Source organism: Arvicanthis niloticus, chromosome 16, assembly GCF_011762505.2.
Source record: "Arvicanthis niloticus isolate mArvNil1 chromosome 16, mArvNil1.pat.X, whole genome shotgun sequence".
NCBI classification, from domain to species: domain Eukaryota; kingdom Metazoa; phylum Chordata; class Mammalia; order Rodentia; family Muridae; genus Arvicanthis; species Arvicanthis niloticus.
Window position 1 is genome coordinate 31,372,368 of NC_047673.1, and position 21,780 is coordinate 31,394,147.

General features: G+C 38.7%; 1 protein-coding gene across 1 annotated transcript in view; it reads left to right on the plus strand.

Moving 5' to 3' along the window:
- The first annotated feature begins 15,753 nt into the window (after nucleotides 1-15,753).
- Nucleotides 15,754-21,780, plus strand: part of LOC117721805 (disintegrin and metalloproteinase domain-containing protein 25-like) — a 119,478-nt gene continuing 113,451 nt past the window's right edge. Inside the window, exons 1-2 of the mRNA XM_076914045.1 lie at nucleotides 15,754-15,899; nucleotides 19,768-19,878. The gene's annotated coding sequence lies outside the window, so the exon portion shown is untranslated. The remainder of the gene's footprint in view (nucleotides 15,900-19,767; nucleotides 19,879-21,780) is intronic.

Sequence of the window (21,780 nt, forward strand, 5' to 3'; positions counted from 1 at the left end):
GTCAGCAAATGCTGGAAAAGGCATCAAAAAAAGGGAACCCACGTTTGCTCTTGGTAGGATTGTAAACTGTTCCAGTCACTCTGTAAGCCATTGTGGATAATCCCTTCAAAACTACAAATACATCTGCCACAGGAGTGAACTACATTACTCCATGGTGTATGCTCACAGGATTCTGAATACTTACTCAGCTATGTTCATTGCTACCCAATCACAATAACTAGGAAATGGAAACATTTTAAATGCCTTCCACTGTTGAATGGATAGTGAAAATGTGATACATATACACTATGGGATGCTATTCATCTGTAAAGAAAAATTAAGTCATAAATTTTTCTCGTGAATGGCTGGAATTTGAAAAGGTCATACTAAGGGAGTGAACCCAGACCCAGAAAGACAAATGTCACCTGTAATCTCTCCTCTGTGGTTGATAACTATCTCCAGATGGGAACGTTTAACCTGGAGTAGTTACAGAAATAAAGACAGTGACAAGGAATGGGGTTGGGGATAGAGTGGGGAATAGCAGCACACAGGTGATCTGAAGGGGGAACGGGAGACATGGGGAGGAGAGCTTTAGTTGGAAAGAGGGGGAGTTCACCACGGGAGAGGGAGAGAGGAGATAAAACAACACTAAAGATGTGTGACAAAGCCTAGAGGAATCGTATTATTTTATACTTACCTACAATTATATATATAATATATAACTGCAGATATGTATGTATGCACATATGTATATATAACTTAAATGAAGTTACGATACTTGAGTTGAAAATGCTCCTCATAAAAGCCATAGCCTAACAACAAACAAAAAACAAACCAAAAAACCCAAAGACATGAGAAACCTCTGTTTGCGTTTTTGTTCAGGTTAGTCTCCGTGACTCTGGAAACAGTATAGGCTACTGCTGTTGTCCTTGGTTGCCTCTTAGAGGTTAAAGATAAATCCCTATTGCTGAAGACACAGCACATTTCTGAAAATGACTCGGAAATTTGAGCAAGATATAACCTTAAAACCTCCTTCTTCCTGTGGTCTAGCTTTTCCATCCAAGATGCCAAGGGAAGAAAGCAATCAATATGCCTATCTAGGAATGATACCTATGGACCACAACAATGGCCTGAATGGTATATATCCCAAAAGGTACAATAGTGGTACTAGTTTATATCTTGATGGTAACTAGTAAGGCTTGCTCAACAGGAGGGAGAATCATGCCTGGTACTGGAAACTTAGCAACTCTCTGGGCCTGATGAGGTCATGGATCTTTGAGGAGAAGCTACTACCACCACTTTAGTAGACGAGCATAATTCCTAACTGCATTCTAAATACTTTTCTTTATATCCACAGATGGGTGTAGCCCTCATCTCTCCTCAAACAAATTTCTCTTAACAGCAAACAGAGGCTGCTATAGAAAACCACAACTGGTCCTAATGCAGAGAACAACTAACACTTAAGAACCCAGCCCCAGTGAATGAATACATCTACCACACAAGACCTGTACCTAAGGCTCAGGGAACAGCATAGAAGGGGGCTGGATCTTAAAAGCCAGAGGACCAGGAAGTCCACTGAAATTGTGTCTTCTTGAAATAATAGTGAAGCTATATTCATGATACTTCAATAAGATGGCTGCCTATGTAAGACTTAAACAATGACAATACCCACAGCCATGCTAATGCTGAAGGGAGGTCTCATGAACTACAGGCATCTAATGAATGATGAAAGGACAAGAATTACTATTTCTCAAGAATTGCTTATCCAATACAAAGTAGTCAGCCCTGAAATCATATACACACGAGCAACACTAAAGAGAGAGACTCAACAGGTTTTATTGACATATTTATAGCACATAACAATAGCTGGAAAAAGAAAAAGGTTGCTCCCTTCATTCATTCTCTTAGTCTTGTCAATTATGATTTTCACAACTAATAAAAAATTTTTTCTACAAAACCCAACCTGTTTTGAAGGCTTGTTTTATAGTATTTTGCAGCCGATGCTCTATTAAAAAGTACTTCAAAATTTATTTACAAATACAAAATGTGTCTTTGGTATTTAGGAAACCAAACAAGTAAATTAAGTTCACGTAATTAAGTCTTACCAAAATCCCACACTTTTTTAATATAGTTGAAAATGCTAAAAATTGAGAACTATATATGAATATGGATATTTGTCAGCGAAACACTTTGAGATTTTTTTTAACAGACTGTTATCAGTGTTGTTCTTGAGTTGTATGAGGGTGTCTTGGGGAGATAATGAATTATTCCAAATATTGGCTCTGCAGGAAAATCCTTTCTTCCATCCTTTGGCTGAGAGGATGTTTTATAAATATAACCATGAACAAGACTTTTTCAAAGCAGCCAAGAAGTATCAGAATTTGATATAACTTGCCAAGGGCCACCTATGTCCGAGTTTAGATTCAGTGATATCCACAGACTAATGTGCCCCTGCAGTGATATTCTTGGACATGAATAGCAGACCCAGAGTCCTATTGTTTTGGTATCTGAGCTCTTTAGACTCTATGATCTTTATACACTATGAAACAATATTCTAAAGGTATAGAAAAACATAATGAGGGTTTTACAGCCATAAGTAGAATACAGTAATAACAATAATGTGTTGGTGAATGATCTACTTAATTAGACAGCTGCTTCTGAACTTTAAGATCTAATTCATAAGCATTCGTTTATTCAGTTTGGTATTAGATACAGCAAACATAATGAATTTTAAGATAATGTAAGGGAAAAATTTAGATAGAGATATTTGTATTTCCTTTTTCTGAAAATTTAAAAAAAAAAAAAACTGGCACATTCCAGTTTGGCTGACAAGTCCAACTTTCACAAGCATTGCTAATGAGTTGAAGAAGCATGAAATAACTCACCTCAGTGACTACTGAAAACTTTCAGGTTCCATGAACGTCTCTCTTCACCTAACAAAGTACACCAATGTAAAACAAAAACAAACAACAGCAAACAATTAGCATGGTGGATATTCAAATTATCAATGGAAACTTCCCCACCTTGGTTTCCTTTCCCCATTTTGTTTCCTTCCACTACTCCAGCAGCTCTGACATCTTTCTTTCTATACAGAGAAGAAGCCAGATATAAACCAGAGCCAGAAAGCCTTGAGCATCGACCGCTGAAATGAGACTTGTGGCACCTGGGGAAGACAGTGCTTTCTGAATCCCAACAGTATGGATTTAATTACCAAGAGCCAAAACATAAAGGAGGAAGATAAAGTTTATCCATAAACAACACAAGCGTGTACTTACTACTTCTGGGAGGGAGGGAAAAAAAAAAAAAGAAAAGCTCATTGAGCTCAGCCACACAAGAAGATGAAGGAGTTTTCTCAGAGTCAGGAAAAGAACATCAAAGGGGAGAAAAAAGCAAAAAGCACATATGGCAGGGTCTGGATCTTGCCTTGCTTCCTCTCTTAGCAGACTCCAGGTGGAGAAAGCAACCAGAGATCCAAGATGGGCAAAGCCTTCTTTCTTGCCTTTAACTGAGGATACTCCAAGACTTGGAAGAAGTCTGTATCCATCCTGGCCAGCAATAAGGGAGACATACAGGAAGCAGGCCCAAGGGAAGCACCTCATCAAGTAGAAATGATAGGACATTACTATAAATTCCGAGAGAATGTGGATGAAAACACAGCCAGAGAACTTTAAAGATCAGATGTCTAAACCTGGGGAGGTGGGTAGAGGGTGGGGTCCCAGAGCAGCCGGCTATGCTGGGTAATTCTATGTTAACTTGACACAAGCTGTAGTCATCTGAAAGAAGGGAACTCCAATTGAGAAAATCCTCCATAAGATTGAGCTATAGATAAGACTTAGGGCATTTTCCTAGTTAGTGATTGATGTAGGGATGGTCCAGCCCAATGTGGGGGTAGTGCTGTCATCGGCTGTTGATCCTGGGTTCTATAAGAAAGCAGGTTGAGCAAGCCATGGGTAGCAAGCCAGTAAGCAGCACTCCTCCATGGCCTCTGCATCAGCTCTAGCCTCCAGGTTCCTACCCCGTGTGAGTTCTTGTTCCAACTTTCTTCAGGCATGGCCTAGGATATGGAAATGCAAGCTGAATAAACCACTTCCTCCCCAACTAGCTTTTGCTAGTCATGCTGTTTCACTACATCCGTAGTAATAACCCTAACTAAGACAGATGAATAATCAGGGTGCCTGGGGAGGACTGTGGCCTGGATATGTATCAGGCCATAAGTCATGAAATCTGAGAGAATAAACTTAGAACCTGCCAGAGATGAAGAAAAGATAATCCTGGACCCAGTGTCATCTTGTCCTGACCTAAATGCTGGTTAAAGTGTGAAATGTGTATCATCTCCTAGGCAGAAACACTGAGGAGGACTCTCATTGAGATGATAACCATTATTCAATTGAATTGTAAGCCCTCAATGTCTGAGGTAACCTTGAATCAGAGCATTTACTTTTGTCACTATCATATAAGGGTTGATTTGAAATCAGGTTTAATTATAAAGCAAGAAAGTTTCAATGTTCCATACCTGTAACACGCAGTATGAGTGAATAGTGCATGCAATATTTGCTCACAACAGACATAAGCCGATGGTTGAATAGTCAATCTCCTGTCCACATCCCCAAGTGCATTTATTGATCTCTTTCAGCCTTTCTTCTTCTTACAGGCTCACTTCACTCATACTTCTCTGTCCATTTGACCTTAGAAACATCCTCTTCAGCTCCACCTCTACCCCCGTGCAAACCTATTACACCTTTAGTATTATGGCACATGTGCCCATTGAAAAGAATACTTTCTTAGAACCCTTAAGAATCACCCTGCGAACACTTCAGGGTGAGATGAATGTGTGCACCACACTCATGCAGTGACTAAGAGAGGCCAGGGAAGGGTGTGGGGTCCTCAACAACTGTAATTACAGGCTCTTGTGACTGGCCATGTTAGTGCTAAAAGCTGAGCCTAGGTCCTCTAGAAGGGCTGCCAATGCTCTTTAACTGCTGAGTTGTGTCTCCAGTCCCTTCAGTTAAGTTTCACTGAGTACAGCAGACCCATCCTAAGGTGAGTGGCACCATCCCATGGACTGAGGTTGTGGACTAAACAAAACAAAACAAGGTGAATAAAAAAGAAAGAAAGCCTGCCATGATAGGCTGCACCACCAGACTGTGAGTCAAAATAACCTCTTTCTCCCTTAAGCTCCTTTTGTTGGGTTGGGGTTGGAGTTGGGGTTGGGGTTGGGGTTGGGGTTGGGGTTGGGGTTGGGGTTGGGGTTGTGTGATAATTTGTCACAGCTGTTAGAAAGAGTAAGTAATGTAAACAGTGCATTTCTCCTCTGATACTTAGGAACCTGTAATGTTCTAGTTGCCTCATATATATCCACTGTCTCAGGGCTTCTACTCCTAGGAAGAGACCCTATGACCAACAAGAACAGCAGCAGCAGTGGTGTGGGACCAGCTGGAGCCTAGAAGACAAACTGTGTGTGCTACAGAGGGCAGAGCAAGAGAATTGACCCAAGCCCTTTGGAAGAGTCCAGAAGATCACTGAGTTATTCACAGTTGGAGTTTGGTTTTGCGACTGTATCCTGGTTCTTCCCCCACTTGAAGAACATATTTAAACTTAATTTTTTATTTTTATGGGCACCCACAGCTAAAAGACTTTGAACCTTTAAAATAAATAAATTTTTAAAATAAATTTTTAAAATAAATTTTTGCATTTTTGAATATTTTTAAAGAGACTGAACTTTCAATGTGTTTGATTTTATAAGGACTGTGAGACTTAATATCAACATTACATCTTAGAGATACATGGTGAAGGGAGGGTTCTAATTGAAAAGTGATGTGTTTGTGTGTCATGTTGGCAAGGAGTCATTTGTACTGGCTGGTTTTATGTCACACAAGCTAGAGTCATCAGACAGTAGAGAAAATGTCTCTGTAAGATCTTGCTGTAAGGCATTTTCTTAATTGGTGATCAATGAGGGAGGCCCAGCCACTGTGGGTGGTGCCATCCCCTAGCACCTAGCAGGTGGTCCTGAGTTCTATGGAAAAATAAAAACAGGCTGAGCAAGCCCTGAGAGACAAGCAGCACCACTCCAAGTGCTTTGCATGGGCTTCTGCCTGCATGTTCCGGCCCTGCAGAGTTCCTGCCCACACTGCTTTTGATAATGAACTGTTACAGGGAACTGCTTTGGTTGAGGAGTTTCATCACAGCAGTGGTAGCCCTAAGACATCCACCTTACAATAGCACTAATAGAAATCAGTAGAAATTCAGGAAGAAATTTGAACAAAGCCTATGTAGTAAGTCTAAGAAACTCAGCTCTTTCTACTCCGATTTCCAAATCCTTCCTCATCAGCCACTGGATTGCAAATACTCTAAGCCTTTGTGTGCTATTAGCAACCTTTCGGACTATCCCTTGATCGTTTCATATCGTCTGGAGGTTTGAATTTGTTCCAATCTGATTAACCCGTTTCACTGGTTAATGAAACATCCAATGGCTGATTGGCCCTGTGGCTCCACAGCAAGAGGTAATTACTGCTTTCTTATTTGGCCGACTGCTCAGTATACTCAGCTGCTTATTGCTTTCTGAAGCCTGGGGGGAATCTTGTAATTGCCCTTTGGTGACAGCAGTCATTTCCTGCCTGGATTTTAAACTTAGCTGTGATCCTGCACATCTCTTTGGGAGCTGGAGCTATCCATGCAGTGTTACTATTGAATAATTTTGGATCTGCCTGCTGTGTGGATACCACGGTCTCCCAAAGCATTGATTCCCACATTCTCCTTTGAAGAGACAACTCTAGAAGGAATTTGATTTGTATGATTTCTCAGCCAATGTTCTCACCAAAGAGGGGAGAAAATAGAGTTATTTGAACAGGTAGATTCACCAAATCCTTGCCCTCAGTGGACTAATGACTCTTTCAACATGCCTGATGTGCCATAAAAATTAGACATTTCAAATGTGTTGTTACTAAAAAGACTACATGTCCATTGATTTTAAACTTCACAAGCTGATTCTTGTTTCAAATTATGTACTTTAAAGCATTTCATTAAAAATTTGATTAATTCTAAAAAAAAAAAAAAAAACAACAATAGCATTTAAAACAATCTTTTGTGAGCAACTAAATTGTACTACAACCACTGAGCAGTAAGGTATATTAAATCCAAGTCCATAAACTTCTTTACTTGAAATTGTTTTTCTTATGCCAGGAATGTAGATTGGTTTAAGAATAAACTATAGGATATGGAGAAGTGACTCAGCAGTTAAGAGTACTTATTCTTGCTGAGGATCTGAGTTCAGTTCCCAGTACCCACATGGTAGCTTACAACTATTCTTACTCCAGTTCCCAGGGATCCAGTGCCTTCTTCTGGCTCTGAGGGTACCAGACATGCATATGGTACAAATACATGCATGTAAGTAAAACATGCATACATATAAGATAAAATAAATGCATATAATTTTGAAATTACAAGAATAAAAATATAGATACAATTCGTCATAGTATTAGACTAAAAATAAAATAAATCCTTATTGCCTTCTTAACAGATACAGAAAAGTTATCTCACGAAATTATATACATTCCCAATTTAAAAAAATAAATGACTCTCAGCAACTTAGAAAGAGAGACCTCCCCTTACTTGATAGTCTACAAAGATGCAGGCAAAACGATCATACACATAAAATAAATAATTCTAAAAACAAAATTTAAAATAAATTTGTCTAGTGAGTTGTGGAGGACTAAGGGCCAACATACAATTCATAATCATAGGCAATAGTACCACCATATACTCATATAGTTAATAAATACTTTTTCATAGTAACACCATAAAAAGACTATAGCCATTAACATAATTATGAGGGAAATTTCCCTTTTTATTTTCTTGAGGAGAAGTAACATAACTAAGTTATACAGCTAAATTCAGAATCGCCCTACCTAACTCACATTCTCACACCCTGTCCTTTCACTGGCCTGTTGATAAGGTCATTGTGTTCCTACGGATGCCGATGCTCTAGTATCACATAATCCACTGGAATTCCACAGCTAAGTGTTCTTGTCCTGTTAGAGGGTCAGGGGAGGTCTGAGTCTTGACTTCATAGAGATAGGTAAATCTTTTACATCATCGAGATGGCAGCATTTATCGTGATTTACGTCACAGTAATAGTAGCTGACGTTAGTAGTAAATTACAAAATAGAGGGGAATGTCAAATAAGCTATAAAATAATCCAAATATCCAGATTTTTAAAATCATATAACTGTTTCAATATCTCCTCCTTTTCTCTCTCCTCCACTCTTCCTTTATGCCAAATAAAAATTTTCAAATGATTAACTTAAGGAAATTATTGGCTGATGAATAAACTATGAAGATTTTAAAGTCTAAATGACTTGGAGTTTGCTGGCAGCCTCTAAGAGAAACATAGGACAAGATCCAGGGTCTATGTGAGTTCATTTCACATGGTAGCTGTCTGTCAAATGTTTGTTGAATTAACCAATTATTCAGATCAACAAATATTTGCTGAGCTAAACTCTGTGGGAGCCACAGGAAGAAACGATCGTGTCCTCAAGCATCAGTGACCTCACTGAGGAAAACCAGCACAAACACCAGAACTCTGAAAGCCAGCTGTGTAAGAGCTTGGGGCAGTAACAAACAGGCAAATAGCTGCAAGTTTAGCTGGAGGGTAAGAGAAAGCAAAGGATTACACAGTGAACACGTGAACAACGATTCAACAAGAGCTGATCAAGTGAACAGTTTATGAGGAAGATGACCTCAATCTAGCCCTAAAGAATGGCTAAAGCCTAGGAAGGATAAAAAAGTCTGAAGGAGCGCTCCTTTCAACAACTCAGAACAGAGAAACACAAAAGCTATCTATCTGAGAGGCTGTTTGTCCATTTAAGGCAGGGAATGTTTGAGATGAAATTGCTTATGCCAAAACAATTATTGTCTTTAGTTACAAATATCTAAGTAGCAAAATGAAAGATGCAGAGATGTAGCTTAGGGTGGTATGCTTGCCTAGCAAGTGGTGGTGGTGGGGGTGGGGGTGGGGGGTCCAATGCCCAGTACTGCAAACAAGATAAAATCAAAACATCTCAAGTACTCTCTAAGACCTTGGAGACTAAATAAATAAATAAATAAATTTGGTAAAATCCAAGTTAAAAATAAGATCACTATCTTTTTATGATTTTCTTTTAATTACTTAGTAAAACTTCATTCTAAAGAATTGACAGAAGGCTGGTGAAATGGTTGTGTGAGTACAGGTGCCTATCCCCAACTCTAATGGCCTAAGTTTTATATTTGGAACCCATATGGTAGAAGGCAAGAACCAGCTCCCTCAAGTTGACCTCTAACTACAAGCACACTGTAGCATGAAGTTTTGGCCCCACAGTTACACACACACACACATACACACACATACAATAATTTAAAAAAAAATGTTTTAAAAAATATAAATATCATTTGGATGAGTAATTACTCCTTTATAGGGTTTTGTCTTTGATTTACGATTTAAACTATAGCCCCAAACACTGTTCGTGAGTAAAAATTAAATTATTTAAATTATTGACAACTTACCTCCCCCTTTGTGATGAAAGTGAATAGTCAATATGACACACTGAAATCAGAACTCCCTGCATGTGTCCAAGGCCATCTCGTGTGTTTCAATGTTTATGTTTTTAGTTGAGACTGTGTATTGCGGGGTTGTTTTTGTTTTTTGCTTCTCTTTTATTCACTAGCTGAGCATCGGTTAGTGTTTTCATCCATTCCATTAACTCAAAGACCACTTTGTTTTCTGAAATCTGCAAAGAGCTTTAGTCCCAAGCACACTCTATTCCGATTGTTCTTGACCTGTAGGGTTGGAGGACTCTTTCACAGGGGTCTGACATCAGACATTGAGATTCATCACAGTAGCAAGATTATAGTTAGGAATAGTGTCAAAGTAATGTTATGGTTGGGGGGTCCCTAAAGCATGAGAAACTGTATTAAAGGGCCACCGCATTAGGAAGGTTGAGCACCACTGCTCTGCCAAGAAGTGGGCCTTGGGTTTCCTGCAGGTTGCTTATCTCTAGTTAATTGACAAGAAGCAGGAATGCCTTTTTTTTTTTTTTTTTTTTTTTTTTTTTTTTTGAGTCAATTGCTTCTTTTTAAAGCACATTTTTCTGCTACAGAATGAGACGTGGAGAAAAGCTTTCCAGTTGATGAGGAAGGCTTAATAAAAACAAACAAAAACAGGAACAAAACAAAGAAGAAGAAGAAGAAGAAGAAGAAGAAGAAGAAGAAGAAGAAGAAGAAGAAGAAGAAGAAGAAGAAGAAGAAGAAGAAGAAGAAGAAGGAAAGAAAAGAAAAGAAAAGAAAAGAAAAGAAAAGAAAAGAAAAGAAACAAACACGAAGACACATCTATGGCTGGAGAAAACTGTCTTCATCCTTCCAAAGCTGGAGGCATGTGCCAAGAAAGCATGCTAAGAATAGAAGAAGGTGTTTGCTTGCTGCTGCTTACTGTAGCAGTGAGAGGCAGCTGCAGACCTTCCTGTGGAAACAGTCCCACACCCTGTTCACCCCAAGAATTCTTTTCTTCCAACTAAGAGCAGATCCCTCTCACCACTGAAGTTCATAGGATCAGGGAAACTCTTAAGACCCTTTAGGAGAGTCTACCAGACATGTCCTGTCTCCTACTGAATATTCAAACAGCCATACAAGACACTAGGTGCTTAGCTGTGAGTAAAAAAGATTTGGTCAGATTAGAACTCTGTGTCTTGAGAGAGTTGACTCAGGGAGGTTGGGGGGTGGGGGGTGGGGGCGGGAGCTGGAATGACCAGTTCTTCCTTCTCTGGAAATTGTCTTCTCATCTTTCAAAACCTAGTTCAAAGTCTCCCCCATTGAGGCTTTCCCAGGTCTTTAAGGCAGCACTATGACCTCATGTTCTCCTGGAGACTTCAGCCAGAACTCTTACCACAGCACTGGCTATGTTGTTGTGTTACAATATTCTGTTACAAGTCCTCCCCAGTTTTATAGATCCATAGCCTATTCTGGTACTTGTTGCTTACTTAATCAGTGATTAACAACTGTTGATCAGGTAACTATCCAGACTGTCACTGTAGCTGATACATTCTCAGCCTTACCTCCAATACGTTCTCATAAGGAGTCACATCTTAGGTGCAATAATCACTTGAATAATAATTTTAAGCCCTGTATCTTTTAGAGAATAAACTAAATTAGAATGGGTGCTTATATTTTTTAAAATGCTTTAATGTGTGTTGAATAAATTATTAACTGCAAACTACTATTAATCAAACTCAAAGCCTAGAAGGTCATTCAGCATTCAGCTCAAAAGAATTTTTAATCACTGGGTTCAGTTAATTTAAAGTAAAAACAAAAAGTCTGCTTATGTCCGTTTTTTTTTTTTTTTTTTTAATTTCCTATGAAGGTTTTTTTTTTCCTTTGTTGGCTAGGTATAATTCAGCTTATCAATCGTTTCTAAATTGTGTGGTTCTCTTATTCCTATGTAATATCATACACCGAGGTCTGAGACAGAGCTTAATTAGTAAAGTCCTTACCCTGAGAACAGGATGTATTGAATTCAGTTTGATCCTGAGAATCTACATTTCAACACCTGGTGTACAAACACTTGTAATCCTAATCTTGGGGAGGCAGAGGAGGCAGAGCACATCCTCTGGCCTCCACAAGGATGTGCATGCCCGTGTGCAACTGTAAATACAGTGTCCACACAGATATATGAGAGGCCGGAGAATCTCACATTCAGTATTTCAGGGACTAAGAAGAATAGAGTCTGAGGTTCTCTCTCTCTCTCTCTCTCTCTCTGATACACACACACACACACACACACACACACACACACACACGAGAGAAAGGGGGGCTCACTAAGGTACATCTAGTACAAGATGTCAAATTCTTCAAATTTAATTCTTATAACATTAGTTTTATTCACGTGTTTCAATCCAGTGATAAATTTGGAAATATTTACACTGGGAACCCTTCATGGCATTTCTGATAAATCACCCCCTCTGTGACGTGAGGCCCCAGCATTGGCTTCCTGTTTCTCCTGTCCACTATCTCTCTGTATATTTAAAATGAGGCAACCTATGGCAGATATCCATCCTCTATGGAATTAACCCTAACCTGCCAGACAGTGGAGCTCACTAGAAATGTTGGGCAGATCTTTGGATAAGACTCAAACCCACAGAGAACTTGGTAGTGGCAAATCAAAAGCATTCATGAAACCAAAACTAAATGTAGCATACAGGAAAAACTTCAGGGCTGAGAAGTCCAGCATTGAAATTTGTGCTGTAAGTATCAAGTTTTCCCTAAAAAGTTTAAGTATTAATACTTGCAATTCTTTATTACAGTGAATAGTTGTTCCCTGAAAAATAGCATAAAAGACTGATTTTTTTTTTAAATCTATGTTTCCTCCTCTAGTCCAGAGAGTACTTTTAAACTTTAGATTTACATAAAAATATCTTTTTTTGTCTTCTTATTTCCTATAGAGGTAAGACATATCTTCCTATGTAGATTGTTACTGTTCTTACCCCCAGAAACATAAAAAGAGTATAATGTTTGAATATCTGTATCTATAGACACACTTGAAATTCTTTTGGTCTGTTTTATTATTTCTTCTAAAAATAGTTTTATTTTAGTTTGGGGATTTTTCACTTGTCTGGTTTTTTTTTGGGGGGGGTGGATAAGATTATCTTCAGAGTCCAATATACACAAAGCATTTGTTCTACAGTGAACTGTACCACCAGCTCCAGAATGTGCATACATGTATTTAAATTTACATGTACACATTTTTTAGAACACATATAAGAAAAGTCAGAAAACTTTATTAAAATTACATGCTAAGCAAATTGGCAAAAATATCTTAATAACTACTTGAAGCCTATGGGAAGAATTATTTGAGAATAGTAAAGGATGCCCTGGAGAGATGGCTTAGCAGTTAAGAGTACTGGCTGCTCTTCCAAAGGACCTGGTTTCAATTCTCAGCACCCACATGGGAGCTCACATCTGTCCTCAGATCTGGTTACAAGAATCTGACACTCTCTTCTAGCCTTTGTGTGTAGCAGGCACATACACAATGTACAGACATACATGCAAGCAAAACACTCATACATATAAAATAATACAGTAATAATAATACAGAAAGGATGCTTTTTCATGACACATCTCAGCTATTTTGAACCACACCATTTCATGTGTATGTTGAAGCCTAGACATGCCAGGAAATATATGTATATATATATATATATATATATATATATATATATATATATATAAATGTGTATATATATATATATGTGTATATACACACACACACACACACACACACACACACACACACATATGCATACATATGAATTAGCAGGAAGTAACTAAAAAATCTCAGATCTTTTTTGTAAAGATTTCGTTTGTATTTTTAATTGTGTATATATGCACTTGAGTACAGTATCAACGGAGGACAGAAGATGTTGTTAGATACCCTGGTGCCAGAGTGACAGGTGGTTGTGAGCTGCCCAACATGGGTGCTAGGAACTTGGGTCTTCCCCAAGAGCAGCATGTGTGTTTAACTACTGAGTCATCTCTACAGTCTGTGGCGACCCTTTACTGCAACCTCATCTGGTCAGTTTGGTGCATTCCAGGTACTTGTGAGCCTATTACAAACTTTGAGTCCTATCTGAGCCAGAACACATGAAACGTGGGCACATCATTATAACATTCTCTCCATCCTCCGAGATTTGAGATGCCCTAAAATTTAAAATGCAAAACAAAACAAAAAACAATTCTACCACCCACACTGGGAAAATGCTCTGAAACATTCTCATGTGTCCCCACCCCTCTCTCTGTAAACCAACCAAGGTAACTTCTTAAAGCTTGCACCTCCTATGTGCTAATTTTTAAAGATAAAGTTAGAGCCCAGATTCACTTTTTCTTCAAGATGCAACCCAAGGTGTAACACGAGTACCAGGAGGCAGTTTCCCTGTCCAGATCTCCTGGGTTCACAACTTCCTAGTGCTCCTTTTCCTTAATCCAAAGGGTTGTAATGCCAAGCAGCATTGCAAGGTTTCCCATGGCATATGGGTTAGAAGGGGGCACCCCCATATGCTGTGATTAAGAGGTAAGCTTTCTTTTCATGATGAGTTTTCTGGGTAAGCAGAAATACCATGTGAGCAAGACACAGGGAGTACAAACAGTGCTTTGAAACAGGATGGCACTTGGCAAATGGTGTAAGTCAATTCCCTTTCTCTGATGATGGTGACACACTGCAGCCAGATATAGCCTAAACTTCTCCCTCCATGGCGTTCCCCTCTACACTGACATTACTACGATTGAGGGAGCTGACCACTTTTACTGTGTGTATAACCTTGACTGTGGAGGGTCAGGTGATTCTGTCCCAAGTGAACAGTCACTTTAAGAGTTTGTTTTCCCTCATTGATCTCCATAGCCAAGGCCAACTGAAAGTGCGTCAAGTGACAAAGCTTTTCGGGACAAGTTGTCACAAGTTTGTTTGACACTTTAAGTTAACAGTGATTATTCAAGTCCAATTGAGTTGTGTGGAAAGCCACCTAATTTTTCTGGGGGAAGATTCTAGTGGAAAGAACATTGCTTTACAAGATGAAATTTTTATTTTGTGTTATTGAAGACTACACGTCTTGTTGGTAAATTCAGTGGTGTACAGCTTTTTCTTTTCATAGATCGTTTTCTAACTATCATGAGCTAATAACAATCCTCTGGTCTTAGCCAACGCTAACATGATTTTTTTTTTTCTAGGTTCATTAATGGTTTTTCTCCCTTCACCAGAGAGTCCCCAAACTGAGGTTCTTTTGTACCCTGAAAACTTCTTTAAATTACTGAAGAATCTCCCACTGTGCTATTTTGAATTTTCTTACAAGAATAAAAATCTAATCCCTTTAGCGAGTGAGATGTCCTATGGGGAAGGTGGATCATTTTACTAGAAGCAGAGACATCAGCCAGTCCTATAAAGAAGGAATCAGAAAAACAGGAAAACCATCCCTGGATGTCTGCTGTAGTAGTTGGACTTGCAAACCTGTCTTGCCGTTCCTTGTTTGAGGAAGCAGAAATCAAGGAGTGGGAGTGGGGTGGGGGAGGGGGTGGGAGGGTGGGATTTCAGCTATAAACTTGAAAGAGAATTCTAACATCAAGGATTCTCACAAGAAAGTCGAAAGAAAATAGCATTTAATCCCAATGGACAAATCTGAAGTTTGGTAAGTTTTGTAGTGTTATCTCAATTTTGCTACTTTTTTCCTCTGTCTCTTTCCTGCAGGTTCTCAAGAGTCCACCTTGTGAAATGTTTTAGATTAAGACAAGTCCAGCAACAGCTGAGAGACCTGAATAAAAGAGTAAATTAAAAAAAAAAAAAGAGAGAGTAAAATTTTGTTTTAAGTAAATTAAAACAAATCTGCTCAGCACAGTCTGAACCTGTGCAACCTGTACGGGGCTATTCTTTAGCGTTGGGTATCAAGGGGTATTTGTTTGCTCCACAGAAAGAAGCCAGTATGCCCTGAGGAGCATGCTCCTGCACTGAGGGTGAATACTGCTAAACACTCTGGGTGGATAGTGGCCAACTTGTGATGAGATCAGGGAGGCAGAGAGGCTACAAAGAATCAATGACTGGAAATCAGTGTAGTAGGTAGAGGACAAAACATTCCTGTGGGTTTAGAGACCTTAAAGAAGTCTACAGAGAATGGAGACAAACTCTGAGTGGCAGTAAAACCAGAATGTGAGAAATAACAGTCAGAGTCTGAAAAGTGAGGAAGAGACAGCCTAGGTTCAGTTAGAGCTGGGTAACAGGGTTCCACTGGTGACAGTTACAGCCACGATGTGCAGTGCTTCTTTATAAATAGACATCAGGACAAAGGCATTAGGGCTTGGTAGACCTGAGGGATAGAAGAACTCTGGACTTCAGTTTTTCCAATTGAACCGTGAAGGTATTAATATTCTACCTCTCCTAATTTCTGTTCTGGACCACCTACAACTTTTGATCTGAATCCTCAAAGCTGAGCAAAGGAGTGAGCACACTACAGAGTCACACTAATGAAGGGAACTACAGCTAATAGGCTTAGGTATATGTTGAGGTGGTCCTCTGGCTGCTGCATGTGACAGAATGAGGGGTACGTTCTAAAAATATAATGGGCAAAGGGCTAGGGATATAGCTCATTGGTGGACTTCTTGCCTCGCACGCATAAGGTCCTGGATATAACCCACCTCAAACAATAATAAAATAAATCAAATACAGCTAATCTCCAGGCCCTGTTTCAACAGGTCTGTGTGGAAAGCCCAGGATACTATACAGATAAGTGGCATTCTAGGCCTTTCTGCCCAGAGCCAAACACTAAAGCTGTGTGTGTAATGGGGGTTGGGGGTGCCACATAGAAAAAGGCACACATACGTAGATCAATCTGCTTCTTCCTCCCCCACCACAACATGTTTTCTGCCAGCACGTATTTTCAAACTCTCAGGAATGGTGGGATTTCAGCATAGCACACACCAGAGTGGCTAAGCAGAGGATGGCATACACAGCCTTGATGTTTAAAAGGTGATTTGTGAAGGACAACTTGTGAAATTCCACTTTAACTCAATAATCTCCAAAATTCCCTAATGACAATAACCTGGGATCCCAATAAACAGGAAACCCCTGATGACCCCCTGAGAGTCATTGAATCAGATTCTCCAAAGACACAGATGGGGAATTCATATTTTAAGCTGCTGCCTCATAATTCTTATCCTCAGATGCTTGGAAATATTGACCCAAGGAATGACTAAGCACTGGGCTACCTTTCAGCTTGGTGGGTTTTCTCTGACTGGGGAAATCTGAACTATCTATCTGCTCCAGGTCTTACTTTCTAGGACGGAAACAAAAGCCATAATACTGTGGACCAGAAGAGCAGGCTTGAAAAACATTCATGAAGCCAGCTTAGCATCATGAATAACCATGTTTGATATGATGAGCTGGAGTAAGATATGACATATGATAGATACTCACACCTCTTCTATATCAACAAAACAACCTTGTATATTCTTTTTTCCGCTCAGCTTGATATCCCCACCAGATCACCTAACTCAAAGTTGGTACCTCACAATATATAATGAAATAATAATTATAAGAAAGTGCAATGTGCTTCTGACTATAGGAGGGGAGAGAAAGTATAATATTCTTGGGGATTTATTATGTGCTTGGTGAAATGCTATTTTCTTGTATAATTCATATTCCAGTCCTCAAATTGGATTTTTATTTGCTTTTGAAATAAATTAAAGTTTAGAGAGATTGCGTTTATTTTCAGAGGCTGTTCTAAAAACAGTAACTACAAATATTTGATTTCTTCTTCTATCTCACTTTTTATCTCACATCAAGCTAAGATGAAAACCAATGACAAATCCTTCAAATGTGCTTGAGTAGAATTGTAGGCTCATCTAGGGAAGATTTCTAAAGGAAAAAAAGAGATCAAACTGAAAGGTATATATTTTATAGATTCCTGGACCCTGGTCACCACCACTGAGCACTTAAAAGAAGATAGAGTGAGCTGCTCAGAGGCCCAGAGCACTTTGAGGTCAGAGTGAGATTTTCTAAAGCCACAGTAAAAGGTGCAATGAGTTTTTAATTTAGAAACTCTCCTGAAATCTGTTATGTTGCAAGACAGCTGCTTTCAAAGCCCATGTATGGATGTCTAAATTAAGAAGATGCAATCTCCATAACATTACTATGTTTTACCCCACCCAGTTAGTTTGCCTCTTTGTGATTTTGAATATGTTACTGATAAAAAATGCTTCAGACTACAAAAATTCTTTTATACTTAACATTTATAAAAAAGATAACCTAAGCAGCTACAATATTTTAAATTTTCTAAAAGACCAATATCATACTTACTCTTACATAGGTATATTATTTTCAATTATGCCAACTTAAATATATATTGATCACAGAATCTGCTAGCATTCTTCCAGTGAACAAAGAAACAGGTGCTCTATCTGACCTAGTCAGTGATTTAATCCATTGATAGATTCAGAATCGGAACAGATGAATCAATCAGGAGGTGATGTGAAAGGGGATGGTCTAGTTGAAGAAAATGTGTTTCTATGAGTAACATCTTCCTCCCTACCTCTTCCTGTCATTCTTCTCTGCTCCCTGGGTGCCCTGAGATGTGCCTCTGGCATGTACTTCAGCCTCCACGGTGTTCTTCTGCCTCACCTCAGGCCCAAAGCCATAGGTCTGCCCAACCACATGCACAGAAAGCTGTGCCTGAGCCATAATAACAAATCTTTCTCTATTTTTTAAAAAAATAAATAGTTCCTTTAAAGTATTTGTTATGTAAATGAAGAGTCTGAATACCACAACCATTATTTACGTTCCCAAAGATATTATTTATTGGTAGTCTAACATTTTTTTTCAGGACTTTATAAAAGATACTATCGATTACCTGGAGTAAAAAAAAAAAATCTGTCATGGATGGGCCATTGACAAAAATATCTACTACTTTGCACCACCTCCCCCTAGTCATCTTAAGGAGCAAATTCTCATCAGTCTCCAGACCAACCTGCCAGTAGATATTGGCAGTTTGTTTTTCATATGGTTTCCTAAGAACTAAGTTATAACAAAGATTGCCCAACATATCAATCTCGCCAACAGATTTTTGACACCTACGTCAACATAGAAAGCAATGGTGGCACCTTGCCAGCCACGCCCCTCCACACACCCCCTGACATTGCTAATCACAGGACTGCAAGATGGGACAGACAATCCAACAGGTTTGCCTTGGTTTCCACTAAGTATTATTTAATTCCGTATTCATTTGTACCACATTCTCTCAACCCTCAAGAAAAAAATCATGTAGCTTAATCTATCAAGTGAAAAATCAAGCAATGTATTTGAGATAAATAAAGCAATTTTAGGAAATTTTTCCCTTTGAATAACATGCCACCTTTTATTACCTGTTATTATTTTGTAGGCCATGAAACATTTCATCTTGTTGGCAGGTGGTCCTGACAAACATCTGATCTTTGTATTGCTGTCTTTCTGATTACCTTCTGCTGACACCTCTGAAATAAAAGTCAGGGACAAGCTGTGCTTGAAACGGAAATAGCATGTTAGTCAAGTGTGAAACATAGGTGAGGCAGGTTCTACTCTCAAACTTGGCCTACAGGGTATCTAATGCCTTCAGCAGAATAGTGACATGATCAAGGGATAATGGGACACACTTCTTATCTCTTGCCACTTTCAGTATTTTTCTTTGTTTTCCAGTTTTGAGGAATTGTTTATGGAGTATCCTTGTGAATTCCTCTTTGGCTTGAATTTATGAGCAATCTCTTGGCTTTCTGTACCTGAAGGTTGTCATCATCTCCTATGCTTGGAGAACTTGCAGCATTATTAGCTTAAATATGATTTCTGTATCTTTCCCTTATTTCCTTCATAAAATTCTGATATCTGTAGACTTGCTGTCTTGAAAAGGAATTTATTAATTGTCATTGGCCTTTTTTCCCCCCCATTTTATGCTTTTGACTACATCATGTCAAACGTACTTTTGAGTTTATAGATTCTTTCTTCTGTTTGATCATTCCCTCTGTCAAGGCTTTCCTATTCAGGATTATTCTGAACTCTTTGTCAGTCATTTCATAGACATTCCACTTTTGTAGGGCTCATTATTGGAACATAGTATATTTTCAGTTGCTTCACATTTTGGTAACTTTTCCAGACCTTTATATGCCTAATAAAGAAGCCACTAAGTTAAGAACTTCAGTGAGTCTGTGTTTTCTTTTCTTTTCTTTTTTTTATTTTCAAATCCATTCTTTATTTCTTTACAGAACTTTAGCCCTGATCAAACCAGATGCAGTGTCAAAGGCTGGAGAAATCATTGAGATGACAAACAAAAGTGGATTTACTATAACCAAACTTTGAATGATGACACTGACAAGGTAATTAACATGTCACTCGTTTTCAGTTAAATAATGTCTTTTATCTTTCCCTTTAGTCTTTTTTTTTTGTTTTTTTGTTTTTGTTTTTTTTTTTTTTAATTTTCTTTTTTTATTTTATTTTATATTTTATTTACATTTAAGATGCCATCCCCTTTCCACATTTCCCCTCCCTAGAACATGGGGTCCCATGCCCCCCCCTTTCCTTTTTGTTTTTATACGATTTTTTTAAAATGTTAATCAAAGGATTTATAAGTTTGGTAATGCTCAATCAGAAGCATAACCCAATACCCAACCTAGATATAAAAACTATCTTTGACTGGTGGAGACATGTGAACATCTGCCTCCATGCCCCCTCTCTCTTTCTCTCTCTCATCACCTAGCTTCTCCTCTCCTTCATCTTCTCTCCTTGCTCCATCTCTACCTCTCAGTACTCCTTCCTACTTAGCTCCTCCTACATATCGCTCTTCCTGTTAAAGTAAAACTTTTCTCTCAAAATACAATTAGAGCATACTTATTCCTAATTGTATCAGTGAGGTACAAGATAGTCCTAATACCAAGTCTATCATTTTGTTGACTAACCAGAACCTCTGTCATCTCTTCTAACTAAAACACTTACTATTGATCCTGGCTTTTTTGGCTTTAGAATGAATGTCAGCTGAAAACCATCTACTCAGATCTTTTCTCTCAAAGTAAATAGCCAGGATTGGTTATGAGACTATAGGTCTTCAACCCTGTCAGAAATCCAGAATGACTGAGTTAACTGAAGTTATGGGAAGCACTAAACATAACTTCTAAAACTTAGCCAATTTATAGAGACCGCTGAACACCTGAAAAGCCCCTATACTACCGAACGTTGGAGCATCAAATCTTCAGCCTTCTGGCCCAGAATCATCTGGCAGACCTTAGTGATGCAGGATTGTCAAGGGCTGATTACTCTGTCTAGGCAGATATAATCAGTCGACTATTCTGCATGTGTGTCCTTTTCTGGACAGTAATTTGTCTGTAGATGGAGAGAGGCAATTCTTGCCTAGTGGCTGTCACCACACAACTGGTGTAACTCCAAGAATGCTCAATTTCTTCTTAGAATCCACGACAGGAAGCTGTCAGGAGCAGACAGGTCTCTAATCAAAATAAACATTAATATATAAATATTTGTAGTGTCAGTTCTATGGACTTCTGATGTTTTGAAAACCAACTATCCATGTAAGGTAACCTGGACTGTTGTCTGTTCACTCCTCTCAGCTATTTCTCAATAAAATATAGAAAACACCCTAACAATAAAATCAAAACCATGAATTTGCTATAGTCCCTTAATTCATATGTTACCCGTCCCAAATCAGTTAAAAAAGTTAAAAAAGGGCTGGGTCTAGGCCTTGTATTCCTAAATGTGTTATGCAGGCACAATGCCCAAAGGAGTATCAATATTCATCTCATTTTTATATTAATAAGAGGCTCATACCAATGAAAACCTTAAATTTGAAATCAAAGTAAATTTTGTACCATGTAAGAAATTATAACTTCATCTTGATAATAATTATACAGATTTCTACCAATAGGTTATGGCTATGCAATAAGTCCTAGCTAATCCCCCCTGTTCCAACAAAACCACTACTTGTCCCTAGAAAGACAGACCATTATTAACCACATTAGTCCCCAAGCTCAGGGAATAGGGGCGCTGACTCTTCTTTAACTTCTTCAAGCTGATTAAGGGCTTTGAGATTTTAGAAGAGGGGTGGGGGGAAGAGTAGGTTGATAAGCCTCTGATGCTGTGTCTTCACTGAATCCAGATGGAATTCCAGGACATCTGAGGTTTGGGCAGGTCTGCTCAGTATGCTTGATGAGTAGATACACCAAGGCTGTGTATTCTGCAATATACAATTCTCAGAACAAGTTTTAGTATCA